This window comes from Rhinoderma darwinii, chromosome 9 (assembly GCF_050947455.1).
Source record: "Rhinoderma darwinii isolate aRhiDar2 chromosome 9, aRhiDar2.hap1, whole genome shotgun sequence".
NCBI classification, from domain to species: domain Eukaryota; kingdom Metazoa; phylum Chordata; class Amphibia; order Anura; family Rhinodermatidae; genus Rhinoderma; species Rhinoderma darwinii.
In genome coordinates, this window is record NC_134695.1 from 61,537,449 (window position 1) to 61,559,948 (window position 22,500).

A 22,500-nucleotide genomic window follows, 5' to 3' on the forward strand; every position below is an offset into this window, starting at 1 on the left:
CTTGAGAGAGAACTGCGAGGAGGAGCATGGAAAGAAGAGGGGGGGGGGGGTACAGAGAAGCAGGTGAGCACAAAAGAGAGGAAACTGCCTGCCATGGGGGTAGGAAAGATCAGACGGGAAGGGTGGAGGGCATGGTGCAACATGCAGGGTATAATAAGAAGAGCAGGAGTCAAATGGAGAAGCAAGAAGGGACTGGGAAATAAATGAAAGACATGCAGGGACAGTAAGGGGTGCTGGATGATGATGACGTAGGTTTGTGTTCTGCTTCGTCTCCAAATAGTAACTGCATTGTTAACCATTTACTAACTGAAGTCCCTCTAGACCTATACAACAGCCAAGAAAGAGATTTACAAAAAAAAAACTAAAAATCCTTGAGTTGTCTCTTCTGCCATATCTAAAATTATAATTTTCACGTAGCGTTTCTGAGTCCCGAAATGCAGACCAGGCTAATTATAAAAAACGAGAAAGAGGGAAGCTGGCTGTTCAGGAGCCTGGGAAAGCTGGGTTCTAACCAGGGTTGGACTGGCCCACCACTGTACACATCCACAAAACCCCTAACGCACGTAACGGAAGAAATCAGAGCACGCTGTGGACTTTAAAATCCACAGAATGCTCATTGTTTAGCGGAAATGCCGCTGATTTTTAGATAAGATTTCACCTTTTGCAATGCATGGGGTCCTAAGGGGAACCCAAAGAAACTTTCCGACCTTGCTTCTTACCTTTATGGGGGGTCACTCTCAGCCATGCTGGTTGTTACACGTCTTTTAGAAGGATGACTCAAGGACTTTGTGGGGAAAATAGTTATTTTTTGTCCTAAGAGGAAGATTAAAAACGGAGATGATGCTACAAAACAAGGTGGCAAATAGGACTCCAAATTGGGCCACTGGCTGCAGAGAGTACCAGTCTACAATCCTTCTACATATCTACTGTAACTTATTTCTACAATGTGTGGACTTTTGGAATTTTTATTGCCCCAATAATCCTGCAGTGTTGATTTCTTCCATCTGCCCCTCCTCTACTGCCTATAGGTCAGAAGACTAAGGTCGGCAGAGGGAGCGGAGTGACCCATGACTACAGGACCAAACTACACAGGGTAATGTTTCTTGAGTGTAACCATGGAGACACATCGTTGAGCATAGGAGCTGTTTTACAAAAAAAATATTAGGAGATATTTAATCAGAGCCATTGGCAAAGTTGCTTCATTTCATAATTTAGACGCATAGGAGAAATAATAATAAGTTGCAGAAATAAACACCGCCTTTCAATTGTATTTAATAAGTATTTAGCTGCAGCGTGTCCAAAAAAAACTAAATATCTCCAATCAATCCGTATATAAAGAACCCCGAAGCCCAATCGATGAGAAGTAATACAATGCACTTACAAGGTAACTCAAAAAATGCAATGAACAGGACTGATATTTACAACAGTGAGAACGATGGAAAATCCCTTTAATTAGGATCTGTCACAAATATTAGATGCTCTAGAGGGAATACATCAGAGGGTCCAATTTACCTTTGATCAGCGGACTATTTTTTAATTACTACCACGTGACTGCATCCGTTGCATTTTTGTGTTCACATGGGGCCTGCTGGTTTATTTCCCAAAGAGCGTCTAATAAGGTAATCCTAGCTACAGAGGTCGGTCAGTGACAGATTTACTGTAATGGGGTTGTACCAGTATCAACAATGATCACCTAGGTGCTACTGTCTGATCGCTGGGGGTCCCACCACCTGGACCCCCACCTATAGCGAGAACGAGGATCCCAAATTCCCCGTTCCTCCTCAGTGCTCAACTGCAGCGAGCTAAAAACTTTGAATGGAGCACCGGTCCAAAATGCGCGCTGCCCCTCCATTCAAAGTCTATAGGACTGATGGAAACAGTAGAGTAGAGCGTTCGGTTGTGTTCATCACTGCGAAAGACATTGAATGGCGCGCATGCAGGGGGTGCAGTGAGAAAGAACTGGGGGGGGGGGGGGTCCGGAACCTGGACACCCCTGTGGAGGGAAATTCAGCCCAGCTCCATTCAAGTGATTGGGACTGTACTGAAGTTCCCTGCACAGCCGGTGGCTGGGAGCGTCGCTGTGTAAGGAGAACAGGGGGACACAACACTAAAGCAGCGCTGCAGCCCCTTCTGTTTCAGGATCGGTGGTGTACCCAGAAGTCGCACCCCAACCAATGACAAAGCAATGGCATTGTGATACACCAACACTCTAGGACAGGAGATAAACGCCCGACACCTATAAACTCCCTAAAAAAAATAAGCAGAGATAGTCCAGAGATAAATTATACTTAAAAAAGATCATGTGGAGACCAAAAGCTGTAAATACCCTGAGACATTTCAAATCAATTTAATTTGGCAGGTCTGAAATAACACACATACCGCAACGCTCACCGGCATCCATATCTAAAAGGGATTTCCCACCACTTACTAACAACTCAAAAGCCCCCAAGCCCCACGTTCACCTTTCAAATCTTGGTGTGCTGTTCATGCTAAAATTATTATTCTTTCGTTCTGACAATTCTACAGTAATCTTCAACCAGCGCCAATGTGACAACTGTAGTTGCTGCTCGCTCTTGTGCTCAACAAAGCGGCCCCTCCTGACGCCAGCTCCAGCGGATTTTAGACCAGCGCTGACAACAACCATTTGTGTGTGACTGGAAACGTCACATATAAACAAAGCAAAAATAGGGGGATTCAAATATCGAAAACGTCCACAATTTTTTAAAATAGCTGCTTTTTATTAAACTAGAGAAGTCCAAAATTCTGTGGTCATTAATTTCTAAACATATCTCTATATTGCTCAGAGCACCATATTTCTGATACAAAGCTCCAAAATCCCTGATTAAACTGTGTTAAATATGTTATTCTATTAACCAATCTAGCTGTTTTAAAATCTATTTAAAAAATACCTCTTATTTTTCTTTTCTTTTTTTGCTTCCCTGTATCCCCCTTGGTGCTGCTGCTTATCTGTGCTGCTGAGGGAGGGGCTTTGAACAGAATCAGTCTCATTCCCCCGTGGGCAGCTGACAATACAGTCCCTTTGTACTTCCAATCCAAATAGGTAACATGGGATCCAGTGTAGTGAGGTATATACTTGTGATATCCACAGTATACACTCCCTTAGAAACCAATGAAAATGTAATAAAATAAAACCAAAAAGTGTGAGTGAACATGTGCAGGGTTTATATCTGCGGTCAGGATAGAGAGCTTTACAGTCCTAACAATCTGAGAAGGCAGTATAGATGAGAAGACTCCATATTACTACAGAGTCTCTGCTCCTTCCCTGACAAGCAGGGTAGAAAGCTATACTTCTATTGTGCTACCCCAGACAATCAGATTAATTCCCAATATCCACAGTTTTAAACGTGCCCTGAAAACACATCTATTTAGACAGGCCTATAACATTCCCTAATCTGACTCCTTTTCATGGCCCTCCATTTAGATTAGTCATCAGAATAAGATTCCCTCACACTCCTTCTCTTCATGTCCGTCATACACAGACACTGGCTGGTGACCGGCTCATGCAGCTTTATGTTACCACCGCATGTGTATAAAGATGGCCGGACTATTGTACAGAACAAACACTGTTACACTTTGTGTCTCCCTTATGTCCTCATAGATTGTAAGCTCTTGCGAGCAGGGTCCTCACTCCCCAGGTTTGAATTGTAAATGAACTTTGTCACTATGTAATGTCTGATATTGTTTTCATGTTCCCTCTAAATTGTAAAGTGCTGCGTAATATGTTGGCGCTATATAAATAAAGATTATTATTATTGGCTGCCCTGCAATGAACAGAGGATCACTATGCAGAAACCTGACTAAGCATGCATATATAGATATACATACAGTGCCATGACTCCAGTGCTGACATCACTTCCCCATTACCATATATACAAATAAACTGAGCAGGGACAACATGCGGCTGTAAAGACCATCCGTAGATCAACCATAACCGAAGACGTCTACTGCCATTCATGAAATTTACCAGACCCCAAAATACAGAGAGTGGCATGGACATAATAATCAGTCTAGAGCCACCTATAAAGAGTGACCATAAGATCCGCTGGATGACTCGCCAAACAAAAAGCAACACTCCTCCCTCAGATAATCGGGCTAAAACAATGTGTATGACAATGAAGAAACAAATGGATAACGGGAGACAGAACAAACTCTCTGATGTGATGCTGGAAACGGATAGAAAGAAAGCAGAGATGTGTCAGATCCACAGAAAGCTGGACTTATAATTGTATAGAAGGAGATAATACACTAGGGACAGGTCTACAAACAAATAATAAGAGAGAGAGGAGAGAGAGAAAGAGAGAGAGAGACAGAGAGGGGGGGAAGAGAGACAGAGAGGGGGGGAAGAGAGACAGAGAGGGGGGGAAGAGAGACAGAGAGGGGGGGAAGAGAGACAGAGAGGGGGGGAAGAGAGACAGAGAGGGGGGGAAGAGAGACAGAGAGGGGGGAAGAGAGACAGAGAGGGGGGGAAGAGAGACAGAGAGGGGGGAAGAGAGAGAGAGAGGGGAAGAGAGAGAGAGAGGGGAAGAGAGAGAGAGAGAGAGGGGAAGAGAGAGAGAGAGGGGAAGAGAGAGAGAGAGGGGAAGAGAGAGAGAGAGGGGAAGAGAGAGAGAGAGGGGAAGAGAGAGAGAGAGAGGGGAAGAGAGAGAGAGAGGGGAAGAGAGAGAGAGAGGGGAAGAGAGAGAGAGAGGGGAAGAGAGAGAGAGAGGGGAAGAGAGAGAGAGAGAGGGGGGAAGAGAGAGAGAGGGGGGAAGAGAGAGAGAGAGGGGGGAAGAGAGAGAGAGAGGGGGGAAGAGAGAGAGAGGGGGGGAAGAGAGAGAGAGAGGGGAAGAGAGAGAGAGGGGAAGAGAGAGAGAGAGGGGAAGAGAGAGAGAGGGGAAGAGAGAGAGAGAGGGGAAGAGAGAGAGAGAGGGGAAGAGAGAGAGAGAAAGAGAGAGAGGGGAAGAGAGAGAGAGAGAGAGGGGAAGAGAGAGAGAGAGAGAGGGGAAGAGAGAGAGAGAGAGAGGAAGAGAGAGAGAGAGGGGAAGAGAGAGAGAGAGGGGAAGAGAGAGAGAGAGGGGAAGAGAGAGAGAGAGGGGAAGAGAGAGAGAGGGGAAGAGAGAGAGAGAGGGGAAGAGAGAGAGAGGGGAAGAGAGAGAGAGAGAGGGGAAGAGAGAGAGAGGGGAAGAGAGAGAGAGGGGAAGAGAGAGAGGGGAAGAGAGAGAGAGAGGGGAAGAGAGAGAGAGGGGAAGAGAGAGAGAGAGGGGAAGAGAGAGAGAGAGAGGGGAAGAGAGAGAGAGAGGGGAAGAGAGAGAGAGAGAGGGGAAGAGAGAGAGAGAGAGGGGAAGAGAGAGAGAGAGGGGAAGAGAGAGAGAGAGGGGAAGAGAGAGAGAGAGGGGAAGAGAGAGAGAGAGGGGAAGAGAGAGAGAGAGGGGAAGAGAGAGAGAGGGGAAGAGAGAGAGAGGGGAAGAGAGAGAGAGGGGAAGAGAGAGAGAGGGGGAAGAGAGAGAGAGGGGAAGAGAGAGAGAGGGGAAGAGAGAGAGAGAGGCGAAGAGAGAGAGGGGAAGAGAGAGAGAGAGGCGAAGAGAGAGAGGGGAAGAGAGAGAGAGGGGGGAAGAGAGAGAGAGGGGAAGAGAGAGAGAGGGGGAGAGAGAGAGGGGGAGAGAGAGAGGGGGAGAGAGAGGAAGAGAGAGAGAGAGGAGAAGAGAGAGAGGGGAAGAGAGAGAGGGGAAGAGAGAGAGAGAGGGGAAGAGAGAGAGAGAGGGGAAGAGAGAGAGAGAGGGGAAGAGAGAGAGAAAGAGAGAGAGAGAGAGAGGGGAAGAGAGAGAGAGAGAGAGGGGAAGAGAGAGAGAGAGAGAGGGGAAGAGAGAGAGAGAGAGGGGAAGAGAGAGAGAGAGAGGGGAAGAGAGAGAGAGGGGAAGAGAGAGAGAGAGAGAGAGAGGGGAAGAGAGAGAGAGAGAGAGGGGAAGACAGAGAGAGAGAGAGGGGAAGAGAGAGAGAGAGGGGAAGAGAGAGAGAGAGGGGAAGAGAGAGAGAGAGAGAGAGGGGAAGAGAGAGAGAGAGGGGAAGAGAGAGAGAGAGAGAGGGGAAGAGAGAGAGGATAGATAGATAGATAGATAGATAGATAGATAGATAGATAGATAGATAGATAGAACACATTAAAACATAGGAGAGACACAGAGAAAGACAGTGAGACAGCCAGATATGGGATAGACAGGCAGATATGGGATAGACAGGCAGATATGGGATAGACAGGCAGATATGGGATAGACAGGCAGATATGGGATAGACAGGCAGATATGGGATAGACAGGCAGATATGGGATAGACAGGCAGATATGGGATAGACAGGCAGATATGGGATAGACAGGCAGATATGGGATAGACAGGCAGATATGGGATAGACAGGCAGATATGGGATAGACAGGCAGATATGGGATAGACAGGCAGATATGGGATAGACAGGCAGATATGGGATAGACAGGCAGATATGGGATAGACAGGCAGATATGGGATAGACAGGCAGATATGGGATAGACAGGCAGATATGGGATAGACAGGCAGATATGGGATAGACAGGCAGATATGGGATAGACAGCCAGATATGGGATAGACAGGCAGATATGGGATAGACAGGCAGATATGGGATAGACAGGCAGATATGGGATAGACAGGCAGATATGGGATAGACAGGCAGATATGGGATAGACAGCCAGATATGGGATAGACAGCCAGATATGGGATAGACAGCCAGATATGGGATATACAGACAGATATGGGATATACAGACAGATAGATCTCACTGCTATATGGAGAACAGCTGCAGTAGATGAGGGGGCTCCAGTGAGCTGCAGAAAAGACATTAAGGAGATTACCAGCACAGCCGTTATCTTTCAGGGTCGCCCTGAGCCCCCCTCTCACTTGTCCAATCACATATGAGCAGTACAACATCTACTGTGTCGGGCAGCTGAAAATGTCACTAACTGCTCAGATTTACAACACAGTACGTGATCCAACCTCTGAAATATAAGGAGCAACTCCTGCTGGATAGATAAGGAAATACGAGAGAGAAGACTTATTAACACCTCTGACAATCACCCATGTGCTGTATAGGTGAATGCAATCTGTTTTCAGCCATTCAAGCTGGGGAAAGGCTGATTATATGTTTGTTTTTTTTTGTGGTTTACAATGGTATACTGTAACATCCCCCCCAAAAAATCTATGCCCTCCATGATCATTACTTTGCCTCCCATATCTGCAGTCCTGAGACTCTCTGACTGATATTTAAACTTGTCTAATAAGCCAACAAATTTAGGGTTACTGCTCCTTTAAAGGGTTGCCCAGCATTAGAAAAAAAAGGGTCTGCATTTTGTCCAGATACAGCACCATTTTTTTCATAGGACAGGTCTGGTATTCCAGTTCGGTTCTTTTCACTTGAATAAGGATAAGCTGCAATACCAGATGCAGCCCATGGACAAGAGTGGCGCTGTTTCTCAGGAAAAAGAAAAAAAAAAAAAAAAAAGATTCCTTTTTACTAATCCTGGACAACCCCTGTAAATTAATTTACCATTGGAATAGGACTAGTATTTAGCCAAGAAATCTTCTGATCCGAGGAGCACGTCTAATTTTTGACAATTTGCCCCATGATAGAGCAAATGTGTGCAAAGCATGCAGCAGTAGATTATACCATATCTTCACTGCCTGCAACCAGAAAATAGAAAGATTCTCCCAATGACAACTCTGCCAAACCTGCCTGCAGCCCGGTTACATCAACTACTACCTGCAGGGAGGTTAAAAAATAAATAAAATACAAATAAGGAATTCTGAATAGTGTGTAAAATCCGGTGGAGAAGTGCTACAGTCTTACATATTATCCTATATTACCATTTCATTTATTGCCCATTGCTTATATAGCACCAACATATTCTGCAGCGCTGTACAGAGATTATCATCACTCACCTCACACTCCGATTCCCCTATCATAGCCAAATAATCTATCATTATGTTTTTGGCATGTGAAAGCAAAACCACCAAACTTAGAGAAACAAAACAACTCCATACAGACGTTGCCCCTGATCGGATTCGAACCCAGGTCCCCGAGACAATGTTAACCAGTAAGGCATAGTGCTGGCCATATAAATATTAGACGTTGAGTCTTCCTTTCCTGCCAACCTGGGTGATTACTAATATGGCCGCCATTAGGGTTCTTGTCCCACAGTTTTTTCTAGTCCTTAGTCCTAAATGGTTATGCAGCAATACATTCTACTCTCCTGCATTGCTGTATAACTAGGAAGAATCACCATTCAAGAGTAAAACATTGTTTCAAGAGGAGAATACCTCCATACGGCGGCACACGTATTGCCTTCTAATAAGCCTCCCAAAGTGCCATTCAGAGGCCTACAAAATAGCAGAGAATTAACCTTGGTTAATAGCGGGGGTCCTAAATGTGATTCAGCTTCACCACCTTACCAGTAGCTTATACATTATCACAACTGGATATAAATGGGCGATCTGCTTTGGACAATCACTTTTTGCAAAAAGGGTCCACAAATGATAAGTTGATCACAGGTAGTCCCAGCGATCAGCTGTAATCTGTGGGGGCAACCGGACTTAAAGGGGTTGTACCAGAATCGACAATTATTACCTATCCACAGGATAGGATATAATTGTCTGATTACTGGGGGCCCCACCGATTACAAGAACAGGGGTCCTGAGCGCCCATTCCTTTTCACTGCACTCCCCCTCCCCCCGCAGGGAGGAGGAGCTTGAATGGAGAGGTGATCGAGCATCGCCCGCCGCTACATTTAATGTTTATGAGTCTGATGGAGCGTGGCACCACGAGTGCTCGACTGCAGCTCTATTTAGTGGCTCCTCACTGCGGTCAAGTGGTGGTCCCAGTGGTAGGGCCTCCAGCGATCACTTAAATGAGAACAGGATGGGGGATAATCGAGTGATCAGTTCCCTTGCAGTGCCACCACAGGGAAAATGAGGCATTACACAAATCCGATTGAAATCTATGAACACACCGAGTCCTCTCTTTGAATCAGTGGGGGACATAAATAAACCAGCACAAAAATATCCAACACAGCAAATTTATTTTTGATAGTCTACTCTAGGGAGGGGGGTATGCTGCCTACTACTAATGAATTCCTATATCCACCAACTATAATGCATATAGAGGTCTGTGCACTCATAGTTTTAGCATATATTTAATATTGGTACTTTTACAGGAATTCGAATACTATACAGGAAGAAGAGCATAGGAGAATAGCGAATATATACCTGCTTTATTCCATAGGGGGCATCCTTTCCATCTACTGCTAACATGTTAGGATAGCAGTGATAAGTTGACCAGGTCCGAAAAGGTTTAAATTACAAACGACAAGGTCCATGTGATTCACGCTAAGGACATTATACAGAAGTTTTTGGAGACAAGACGCTTTAAGACACGATTCATACATCAGGATTTAGTTTAGATTTAAAATCTTGAAAGTGTGATTTCTTGCATCGGCTTGAATAAATGTCCAGTAAATAATACTCCAGAGCACTCCTATTGTTCTCTGTGGTTATGGGTAGAACACTTGAAACATCACTGTTGCTTTTGCTACGCTCAAAGGCATCGAATAGACGTGGAAAGCACTAGTGACATCTGCAGGTGAGAACGGGTATTACACTATAAATGTAAATGTTTAATGATCTTGTGGTTTTAATATTTTTTATTATTATTATTATGAAGACAATAGTACTCCGTTTGGAACCGTTTCGGAGTGGGTTACAATATAAAAATTATGATATTGCAAATACTTTATGGTGGTTGATTGAGAAGTCCTTCCTCTTCACCAGGAAATACTCAAACTGGTATAGACTCCTAACCAGTAACGTTATAAAACTAATCAACTAAAAGTAGGTTACATAAATGTGTAATGCTTAGCTTCCCCCGTGGGGGCGCTGCAGGGCAATTGAACACTTATGGTCAGGTTTCCCAATACATCACAGAACCCTGTGATCAGCTCATGGTCAGGGTACCCTTCTAACAATAAAGGTATTGTACAAAGCGGACAACCCATTTAAAAACATTTTCAGACGTCCACAGCTCGCTTTGTCTGATGACAGATATATTTTAATGTTCAGCAATTTCCTTCTCGGAGTGACAGAATATTAAGGATATGATATAAGTATCAGTATTCACTGCTGCTCTGATATATGACATACAGAAAACAGACTTTTATAGATGTCTGGTGGAAAAAAAGAACAAAATGTCCAAATTCAGCAAGATTATCACAAGTACAAAGCACGATAACACATTTTATTTAATTTATAACATCTACTCTACCATGTTGCAGCCTAGACCAAAAGAACAACCCATAATGTGATAATAAAGTAATCTGATTCAGGAGAAGTTTTTAATTCTTCAAAGCCTTAGGGTATGTGCACACGACCTATTTTCAGACGTAATGGAGGCGTTTTACGCCTCGAATTACGCCTGAAAAGACGACTCCAATACGTCGGCAAACATCTGCCCATTGCTTGCAATGGGTCTTACGATGTTCTGTGCAGACGAGCTGTCATTTTACATGTCGCTGTCAAAAGACGGCGCGTAAAAGTACGCCCGCGGCAAAGAAGTGCAGGACACTTCTTGGGACTTAATTGGAGATGTTTTTCATTCCAATGAAAACCAGCTCCAATTACGTCCATAAAAGACGCCGCGAAAAACGCGTGCACGTGTAAAAACTTCTGAAATTCAGGAGCTGTTTTCTCCTGAAAACAGCTCCGTAAGTTCAGACTTGTTTGGCGTTGTCGTGTGCACATACCCTTACGCTGGGCAAAAAGAGTTATGGTGCTGTACATGTCCACAACCTATTTTAATTCTCCGCTCGTGGCCATTCTGGAGATCCCCCATTCTCATCTAAAGCCGGTATCAGACAGGAAGGGTCCTTCACTGCCTAGGAGCTTGTATAGGAAATGTTCCCTCTACTGGTTATCCCCCATCACTGTCAGCAGAATACAGACCAGTTTACGGCAGCCTGTATTCTGCTTATGAAAGGACAAAGGCTGTTTTAAATCTGCCTGTGTCTTGCTGCATAGAAGCTACAGAGGGATGATTATTGGATCGTCTCAGTTTCTAAAGGAAACGATTTTGATAATCAAAGGTCGCCTGCAATTTTGCTGCTGTTCTCATTACCCTCTAGAAGTTTAAATTAGATAGAGAAGAAGCTGCGGTAAAAATATGGCGCCTGAAGTATCTCCTGCAAAGCTCCTACACAGCAGAGGCTTCGATGGATATAAAGTAGCCGTGGCAACAGTACTGCCCAATTCTCGGTCATATTTAAAGAGGCTCTGTCACCAGATTTTGCAGCCCCTATCTGCTATTGCAGCAGATAGGCGCTGCAATGTAGATTACAGTAACGTTTTTCTTTTTTAAAAACGAGCATTTTTGGCCAAGTTATGACCATTTTCGTATTTATGCAAATGAGGCTCGCAAAAGTACAACTGGGCGTGTTGAAAAGTAAAAGTACAACTGGGCGTGTTGAAAAGTAAAAGTACAACTGGGCGTGTATTATGTGCGTACATCGGGGCGTGTTTACTACTTTTACTAGCTGGGCGTTGTGTATAGAAGTGTCATCCACTTCTCTTCACAACGCCCAGCTTCTGGCAGTGCAGCACTGTGACGTCACTCACAGGTCCTGCATCGTGTCGGCACCAGAGGCTACAGATGATTCTGCAGCAGCATCGGCGTTTGCAGGTAAGTCGATGTAGCTACTTACCTGCAAATGCTGATGCTGCTGCAGAATCAAGTGTAGCCTCTGGTGCCGACACGATGCAGGACCTGTGAGTGACGTCACAGTGCTGCACTGCCAGAAGCTGGGCGTTGTGAAGAGAAGTGGATGACACTTCTATACACAACGCCCAGCTAGTAAAAGTAGTAAACACGCCCCGATGTACGCACATAATACACGCCCAGTTGTACTTTTACTTTTCAACACGCCCAGTTGTACTTTTGCAAGCCTCATTTGCATAAATACGAAAATGGTCATAACTTGGCCAAAAATGCTCGTTTTTTAAAAATAAAAACGTTACTGTAATCTACATTGCAGCGCCTATCTGCTGCAATAGCAGATAGGGGCTGCAAAATCTGGTGACAGAGCCTCTTTAAACTTGTGGTGGGAAATGAGAACGCCAGCAACATTGGAGGTACCGGATAAGAAATTGCTCACCAAAGTTCCAATCCACACTTATTCAAATCCCCGAAACTAGAGCCAGTGAGCCAGCAAGCAATGTCGAGAGATTTCAGCTCTGAAGTCTGTAGAATTGTTAATGCAACTCTGGAGTATAATACAGGCTGTAACTCAGGATCAGTACAAGATAAGTAATACAATGCAGTTACAAAGTGACTCAACTTTATAAGTATCTATATAAAAACAGTAAAACAGTGTTCAAAGGCAGACTAATGCATTACAGCCGTTTGTACAACAGGTTCCCTTCAAGTGACTTTGAATTATGAGTTAAAATTTTTCAACAAAAGGAGTAAAAAATTGTGTAGTACCGTGTTAGCCAGAGACAATATGGAATGTTAAATACTTTTGTGTCAAAAAAGACAAAAGTATAATAGGTATGATACCTTTATTGGCTAACCATAAAAGTTCTATATGCAAGCTTTCAGAGCACAGAGGCCCCTTCTTCAGGCAGTTTACAAATGAATGACTTAGAAAAAAGCACAACATTTAGATGTTACACAAAGACAATTAGTACATGAGGTGATACATCATTAAGATAAGCCGGGGCAATAAAACTGAGGTTATAGGGGTGATGACTTAGGAGTTAAGGCATCTGGAGTCAGTCTGATGGGGGACGTGACGTGTGTCCATGTAGTGGCTCATAAATCCTGGTGTTAGATTGAGGCCTTGTGTCAATGACTGGAATTTTATCATCATCTTGAATTCCCAAATTTTTCTTTCTCTGTTGTTTTTAAAATGACCCTTCAGAATGAGTACCTTTAAATCTGCCAAACTGTGGTCTGGTCCAGAGAAGTGTTTTCCCACGGGTGTATCCACCTCCTGTTTTATTGTATGTCTGTGAAGATTCATCCTGGTTTGTAGTTTTTGTATTGTTTCTCCAATGTAGATTCCTTTATTGATGCACCTTGTACACAGGATCATGTACACTACATTGGAGGATGTACAGGAGAACGTGCCAGTGATTTTATAGTCCTGCTGCGTGTTTGGTATCTGGATGGTGTTTGATGACCAGATGTTGGTACAGGTCTTGCATTTTCTACTGTTGCAAGGAAAAGTGCCAGTCTCTGTTGATGGTGAGAGGGACTTCTGACCAGGAGATTCCTTAGGTTTACCTTACCGATTTCATAATCACTTGTGTAAAACGTACGTAGACAGTAAGAAAAGCACAGGTAATGTCTTTGTGGTGTTAAAGGGGTTGGAGTCTTAGGGTATGTTCACACGCGGAGTCATAAACAGCTGAAAATTACGGAGCTGTTTCCAGAGAGAACGGCCTCTGATTTTCAGCTGTTTTTGAAGCTGAAAACATTTTTTAATATGTTTTCTGGAGCCGTTCTTGGAGCTGTTTTTCTATTGACGCAATGAAAAACAGCTCCAAAAACAGCTCAAGAACTGGCATGCTGTTTTTTTTACACGCTTTTAATTAAAACGGCGTGTAAAAAAAAAATGCCCCAACTGAGCAAAACGCTGTTTTTACCATTGAATTCAATGGGCAGATGTTTGTAGGCGTTCAGCTACATAGAACACTGCAGACATAGAGCATACACTGTGCATCACTGAAATGCATGCTGTTAAAGGGATTGTCTCTGAGCTCATTTAGACGAGCGTGTGACGACCGTTAAAACAACGGTCGTCACACGGACTAATGTATTTCAATGGGGCCGAGGTTGGCCACGTTCGTGTGAATCCAGCCTTACAGAGACTCTGTCACCACATTATAAGTGCCCTATCTCCTACATAAGGATTACAGCAGTGGTTTTTATTTAGAAAAATTATCTATTTTTACCATGTTAGGAGCGATTTTAGCTTTATGCTAATGAGTTTCTTAATGCCCAACTGGGCGTGTTTTTACTTTAGACCAAGTGGGCGTTGTACAGAGTGTGTGACGCTGACCAATCAGCGTCATGCACTTCTCTCCATTCATTTAGTCAGCGCATACTGCGTTGTTCACCATGTGCTGTCTTATACTGACACATTAACGTTACTAAAGTGTTTAGACATTCCTTTCAGCCAGGACAGGATGTCTATTCACAATCCCGACACTTCGTTAACGTTTTTGTGGTACTTACAGCAGAGCAAAGCGTAATCTCGCTGTAATCTGTCGCGAGATTACGCTTGCTCTGCTGTATGTACCATAGAAACGTTCACGAAGTGTCGGGATAGTGAACAAACATCCCGTCCTAGCTGGAAGGAATGTCTATTCACTGTCTAAACACTTCAGTAACGTTAATGTGTCTGTATAAGACAGCACATACTGATCTAGAAGGATCCCTATGCGCTGACTAAATGAATGGAGAGAAGTGTATGACGCTGATTGGTCACTGATTGGTCAGCATCATACACTCCTCTGTACAACGCCCACTTGGTCTAAAGTAAAAAACACGCCCAGTTGGGCATTGAGAAAGTAATTAGCATAAAGCTAAAATCGCTCATAACATTGCAAAAATAGATCATTTTTATAAATAAAAAGCACTGCGGTCACCTACATTATAGCGCCCATCTCCTTATGTAGGAGATAGGGCACTTATAATGTGGTGAATGAGCCTCTTTAATGAGATTGCTAGTTAGTGAGAGTCCAGCTCCGGAACCCCCAACATAAGCTGACATGGCCAGGGAAGTTTTCCTTCTAGTGGCCATTGCAAGGGAAATAGGTATTACATGCCGGTTGTTGACCATATAATAGATGGCTGGGCCAAGTCTGCCAGATCAACTCCATGTTGGCAGCCTTCCACCCACTTCGGGCCCTTAGCAGGGAACCCCCTCAATGACATTGATATGCCCTAAAACTATCCCTTTTATAATATGATCACCAAAAGTTTATCTTGAGGACTGTGACTACAGGGACTGTGTAGCACTTCCTCCACCCCATTAAAGTGACATACATATCGAACTACGAAGACCAGTGGCATGAGAATAAACACTCCTCCACCTAGATGGATTTGAACCCATGGCTCTAGTGATGCATGGCCACATTGCTAACCAATGGGACACAAGGCCATCTTTTTAGGCTCATGGCCAATGGAAAAGCCTCAAAATCTGCTACCCCCATTTAACCCCTGCTCATTGCTAATTGATATTGAGAACCAGACTGGCGTTTACAGTAACCCGGCAGGATTCAGGTCTTCTCCGTTGGCGCTTGGCACAGCTACACATTCAACTGGCAATAAAACTAAGTGTGATTAATTTTGTTTGTACGACACTTCACAAAATGTAATAATAAATGCTAAAAAAAAATATGTAAATTTACATTGAGCAGTGGACGATCTCCTAAGAGAATAATTATTTAACCCCACATTTTAGCACATTCCTGTGGTCTTCAGTCATAATAAAAGTCTGTATATCAACAGCAATACCACTATAAATAGAAGTGCATTATACACAGGCAGCTAGAATAATATATATATTATTGTGGTATCTCCAGAGGCAGAAGTGGCAGTGTAAAGTACGAAGAAAGCAAGTACGTGCATGACTAGTAGTAGAGTAGATCCATCTATAAGAGACACAGTCTGCCGGAATTGCATGTACAGAAATTCCCATCAGGGTAGCCGCATACTATGGCGTTAACAGTGGCGCTCAACGGGATGCGATTTTAACATGAATACTGTGCAACCCATAGCCTTAGATAACCCCGCCGGCGCCCACCAACCACCAATTATTCTGGAGGTTCCAGCAGCAATCCAGAATCTCACAGTATGGTGACTAGCACTACCGTCCTTTGATAAATGGGCCATCGCAGTGGTCACATCAGAGGCTGATACCAACATATGGGATCTGACTTTTTATGGCAGCCCCCAGATTGAGAAGCCCCTCAAAAAAAGGTGGCAAGTTAGAAGAAGTGGGAAAAATGAGCTCCATAAAAAAGATGTGATTGATTGCTATGGGCAACTGGTCCACTTTTTCCCTGCACTAGTATTATAAACAAAGAACGGGTGACCATATAATATATGGCTGCACCAAGTCTGGTAGAGTTGGAGTAATACTTACATATAGGCGTATCTTTCTGGCTTATAGAGGAAGATCCTGATTGGTGGATTCCTTTTTAGGACGTCCATATGCCTAAATATGACATAAGGACAGGGTTTGTCTTCATGAGACAACCCCTTCAAATAAACAAGTTAAACATTTTTGAATTACTAGCCATTAGAGTAGTCACAAAAGACTGACATTACCTGTTTTCTACAGTTCACTTGTCAGCTTTGCTGTGTAGACTGTGGCAGGGTCAGCAGAGGGTGGGATATTTAATTAGAGCTCTACTGTACTGTTGGAAGCCTAGATAAGGAAGGACATCAACGTCTTTTTACACCGGGCAAACAAGTGTTCACAGAACGCTCGTTCCCAATAATTGACCTGTGTAAACAGGGCAACGATCAGCCGATGAACGAGCAAACACTTATTCATCGGCTGATTGTATCATTTTAAATGCCCAAAATATTATCGATGTCGGCAGCACATCTCCCTGTGTAAACAGAGATACATGCTGCCGACATAATAGAAATGTATTAGGACCAGCGATCGTAGTAACAAGCACTCGTCCTTATACTAGCTCCTTGTGAAAGGAGCAGACGAGCGCCGATTAACGAGTTGTCTCGTTGATCGGCGCTCGTTGTACCGGCTAAAATGGGCCGGTGTAAATGTACCTAATACACAGATAAGGCTCTGCATGCAGTTCCCTTGCGACTTCCTGGTCTTTGGGGGGAGGGTCTGCACTTCACCACTCCCCACAGACAAATAATCTCTGACATTTCCCTGTCAAATGGATATGCTCATCACAGACATTTATGGCATATCCACAGAACATGCCATATATGCCTGATAGACGCAAGTTCCACCTATCTCCAGAACGGAGACCCCCATCCAGGTGGAGAACAAATAGGGAAATGGACAGCATTACGGAAACAGCGCTGGCTCACCAGGCAGGATGGTCAGGGGACCCTGGTTCAGAGGATAGGTGCCGTTCCAGAAGTGAGACCCGCATCTACCAGAAATTTATGGCATATCCAAATGTCTGTTATAAGAATACCCCTTTAACTTCTATTCGCCGCAGCTGCCATAACGCACACAAACTATACTGTACGGTCTATGCAGCCAACATAGAAAAAAACCCTGTTTCTAACATGGCCCCCCACCAGGGAAGTTTATTTAAAACAAAAAGTAAAAAAACATTTATAGCTACAACATTTAAGAAAAGTTGCGAATTATTGCAGCAAAAATTGTGACTTTAACGCCATGACATTCGCATAAAGCCGTTAAATATCCCCTTCCCCCATTACTTCTCTTCTACAGAGAGGCATCTAATGATTTTAACTAAAATTAAATACAAGATACATTCCCTTTAAGAACAGTAAGACTTTACCTAAGAATTAAATTATAATAGCTATATAAAGTACAGTAGATAGACATCTTTATTAGAATTGATCCCGCTAGGACTTTATGTGCTCTTTATGCAAGTATATAAAACATGTGCATCCAGAGTAGGGCTGGGTAATGAATAGAAAAATAATCGAAATTCTGCGCAATTAATCAACATCATCTTGCGAATTTCGATTTTATCAATCATTTTCTCCCAGTTTAAAAAATGTATCTGCATCTTCAGGATGCAGATACAATTGAATCGAAAGGCAGAGCAGGGAACCATAAGGTCCCTGCTCTACCATTCACTACGTATCGCTGGACGCGAGGCAGTGACGTCATCGCGCCTGTCTGCGCCGAGCTGCACACACCAGAGGAGCAGAGGGATCTCCTCCACTCGTCATTGGATTGGGGTTAGGTGAGTATGCATATTATTATTTTTTATCAGGCACTATCGGGGCAGCTGTGGCGGCATTATACAGTGTGGGGGCAGCTATGTGGGAATTATACTATGTAGAGGCAGCTATGGAGGCATTATACTGTGTGGAGGGCAGCTATGGGGGCATTATGCTGTATGGTGGCAGCCATGGGGGCATTATACTGTGAGGGGAGCACTATGAGGGAAATATACTGTGTGGGGGCAGCGTCAGGGGGTATACTATATAAGGTAGTAACCAGCAGGCTCAGGGTATACATTTTCATTCAATGGCGTAGCATGCAAAGAGGGGGCGTGGCATGCAAATGGGCGTCGCCTAAATAATAGTTCAATCGTAATCGAGGTTACATGTTCAATTAATCGTGATTTTGATCATAAATCGGCCAGCCCTATTCCAAAGGACTTCTTGAAACCATGTTTGAAAATTAATGAGCGGTGAAGTGACCTGTAAACCCTAAGCTATGCATGTTATCTATAGGTTATAGTGCATAAAAATGCAAAGAACTTACACATGTTATCTCGCTACAGTCACTTTACACACTATTTAAAAGGTGAACTGCTGCCAATAAGGCAAAAGGTGAAAACCCATTGTCAATTACAAATCTCATTCACCTTGGGGATTGGGATTGACCGGCCTTTTCTTCACCCTCATCCCGGCTCGGACATCCTGTTGTCCTCTTTATAACAGGATGTTAAAAAGTCCCCCCTCCCCCCACCCAAATGAGGGAATGTCATGTAAGTATAAAAAAGAAAATCTTTATGAAATAATGGTGACAGGTCGCATCATGTAAAGATCTGTGTTGTGCCGAAGGTTTATATAAAACAATGTGGTAAAACTTGCAGGACGACATATATAAGCCAATAAAGTTACTTGAATGCGGTAAAACCTTTTATTATTCTTTCCAGTATTATTCTTAGCGGGAAGGAAAAAGAAAAGCATCCGGGGTCACCACAAAGTGCAATCTATAAAAATATACTTTCTGTCATAGAAGTATGTGCATAGTGAAAGGTTATTCCCCTACAGGTTCTCAAACCTTGAAATATCGACTTTACATTTCTTCCCTGAGGTGCGATGTTGGACGCTAAAACCATTGGGCAATGATGGAGAGTATGAGAAGAGTAAAGGTCCTCTTATAGGGCCCGACATGGGTCGTGTAAACGAGCGTCGATCAACGAGACAGCTCGTTGATCGGCGCTCGTTTGTTCCTTTCACAAGGAGCTATGGATGAGGACGAGCGCTCGTTACTACGATCGCTCGTCCCCATACATTTCTATCATGTCGGCAGCGCATCTCCCAGTTTAACCCCTTAACGCCGAAGGACGGATCCGTCCTCTGCAGCTGCTAGTTCGCGCAGGAGAACGGATATATCCATCCTGTGATCGCGCAGGTACTGTCAGTGTACCCACGCGATCAGCGGCAGTTTAACCCATTAAATGCCGCTGTCAATAGTGACAGCGATATCTAATGTGTTTGACAGAGGGAGGGAGCTCCCTCTGTCACCCCATCGGCGCCCCCGCAAAGAAATCGCGGGTCGCCGTCGGGTTTCCATGACAGCCGGAGGCCTAACAAAGACCCCCATGTCTGTCTTCAGCAAATGCCTGTTAGGCTATGCCTCCGGCATGGCCTAATAGATTGCCTGTCAGTTTTACACTGACAGGCAATAATGATTTGGTATACTAAGTAGATTGCATAGTGAAGTCCCCTGGTGGGACTAAAAAAAAAATGTCAAATCCTATGTACCCCAAAATAGTACTAATGAAAACTACACATTGGGCCGCAAAAATCAAGCCTATATACGGCCACATCGACGGAAAAATAAAAACATTACGTCTCTTGGAACGCGGCGATGCAAAAACAAAGATTTTTTTTCTAAAAGGCTGTTTATTGTGCAAACGTAGGAAAACATATAAAACCTTTACATATTTGGTATCACCGTAATCGTGTTGATCCATAGAATAAATTGAACATGTAAATTTAGAACGTGACAATTAATGCTGGAATAGCTGCTTATTTTCAATTCTCTCCTAAAATAAAGTTAACCAATATATTATAAGCATCTAAAAATGGTACAATTACAAAATACGACTCGTCCCGCAAAAAACAAGCCCTTATACGACTATGTCGACGGAATTAAAAAAAAAAAACTTACGACTCTTGGAATGCGACCGTGAAAAAACAAAAAATAATCCTTGGTCATTAACGTGCAAAATGGCCTGGTCATTAATGGGTTAAACAGGGAGATGTGCTGCCGACAACGATAACATTGTATGCTGCCTGAACGATACAATCAGCCGATGAACGAGCATGGAGATGTGTTGCCGATAGCGATAATATTTTGGCCATTTAAAACGATATAAAACGATGGGCATTTAAAACGATATAAGCAGCCGATGATCGAGCAAACGTTGCCCTGTTTACATAGGGCAATTATCAGGAACGAGTGTTTTTTGCACGGTGTAAAAGGCCCTATTATACCGGCCCACACTTGGCCGGTACAGCGAGTGCCGATCAATGAGACATCGTTGATCGGCGCTCGTTTGCTCCTGTCACACGGAGCTATGGATGGGGACGAGCGGTCGTTACTCCGATCACTCGTCCCCATACATTATTATCATGTCGGCAGTGCGTCTGTTTACACAGGGAGATGCGCTGCCGACAACTATAATCTTTTACTTTTCTAAAACTATACGATCAGCCGATGAATGAGCGTTTGCTCGTTCATCTGCTGATCGCTGCCCTGTTTACACAGGGCAATAATCGTCAACGAGTGTTATATGAACGTTCGTCTGCCCGATTATCGTCCTGTGTAAAACCCCTCAAGATGTAGTTTACCACTCACCAAGCCTTACATGTATATGGCCATAATATGACTGTGTGTTGTACGGTGCTGTAATAGGGCACCCATAGAGGTGTGTGGCGCCTTATTGTACCTCTGATTGCCACCGATTTAATACGGAGGTGAACAGAGTTTGTTTTTTTACTTTTACAGTCAGCTTCCGGACAGATTAACCCAAACCCATAGCAACAAATCAGCGCTCAGCTTTCATTTCTAGAACTGCTCTAGACAAATGTGGTGCAGTTTTTTTGCCTGGAACGTCTGCTGCGAGAAACTGCAGCACTAAGCCGGCCTGCTAGACGTTTCATCCCTGGAGAACGCTGCAGCGGCGGTCACATGGGATAAAGCGTCATCCCAGAAAGCCAGCCCTCCGATGTCATCCAGGCCGGCCTCCTGGGATGATGTTTCTTCCCATGTGACCGCCGCTACAGCCTGTGATTGGCTGCAGCGGTCACATCAGATGAAATGTCATCCCAGGAGGCCGACTTGGAGGAAGAAACACAGACTTCTGTGTATAGAAGATTTTTTTTTTTTTTGCAGGGTTGCGTTTTTTGCAGCAGGATCGCTGCGAACCCACCGCAAAAAAAATCAATGCAACAACTGCTACTTGTTGCGGGTTTTACCTCCCCATTGAATATTTATTTTAACTCATCCACTTTGCGGCTACTGTATTTGCTGCGGATATTCCGCAAGGAATTCCATTGCCGAAAATCCGCAGTATTTACGCAATGCATGAACTCACTCTAACAGTATGAACACAGGTGGAATTGCTGGTTTTTTTTTCCATTTCCTACCCCAAAAAAGTTTATAAAAGTTAATCAATAAGCTATATGTGGCCCAAAATAATGCCAATAAATAATACAACTCACATAAAACAAGCCGTCATACGGCTACGAAAAATTAAATAAAAAGTTATGGCTCTTGGAGTGCTGTGATGAAAAAACAAAAAAAATAAAAAATTGCTTGGCCATTATTAATGTTCCAAATTGGCTGGTCACAAAAGGGTTATATGTTTTTTTAAACACGCAGAGTTGCTATTTCATGGGGAATACCAGCATTTACTAAAACAGACACGTCAGGAGCTTCTCTTATTGTTTCTTTACATAAAGAAATATTTGACTATGAATTCAATGAATCGATAGAAATACCTGCGATCCATAGACTTGTGCACAGCACGGGACAGGTGCGTAGCAAAAATTCAGTACGAACGTCAGTACAGCTGGACAAGAAGTGAATCCTCAGGATAATCATCAAATGCAAACTCATCACAGGCAGTTATGAAAATGACATCCAAATATGTCAGGGATATGCAAAAGTCAGACTAAGTACATTTGTCATGTTTTACATTGAACGTCATGAGAAAAGGTGTCTTTTTTGGGGAGAAACCATTTTAATCAGTTCAATTTCTTTGTTTAAAGGCTATGTCCACCTTCCCAGCTTGTCCCAATACATCTAAAAAAAAAAAATGTAACAACTTTGCAGTAGGTTTTAATTAAAATGTCCTATTTTGTTTCTACAGCTCCTATGCATCTCCATGGTAACAGACAACAAACAAACTGTGTAGTCTGATCCTGTAGTCAAACTCACTTCCATCTGTCCCCTATTTTATGCTAACATACATTTGGTAGATAAGCAAAAAGTAGGGGACA

General features: G+C 43.5%; 1 protein-coding gene and 1 long non-coding RNA gene across 4 annotated transcripts in view; one reads left to right on the top strand and one right to left on the bottom strand.

Moving 5' to 3' along the window:
- Window positions 1-3,758, top strand: part of LOC142660892 (uncharacterized) — a 4,461-nt gene extending 703 nt beyond the window's left edge. Inside the window, exons 2-3 of the long non-coding RNA XR_012850581.1 lie at window positions 1,029-1,093; window positions 2,527-3,758. This is a non-coding gene — a long non-coding RNA (uncharacterized LOC142660892). The remainder of the gene's footprint in view (window positions 1-1,028; window positions 1,094-2,526) is intronic.
- The window catches only part of DGKZ (diacylglycerol kinase zeta), a 149,265-nt gene that overhangs the window by 78,099 nt on the left and 48,666 nt on the right, over window positions 1-22,500 (bottom strand). The gene's annotated exons all lie outside the window — the stretch shown is intronic.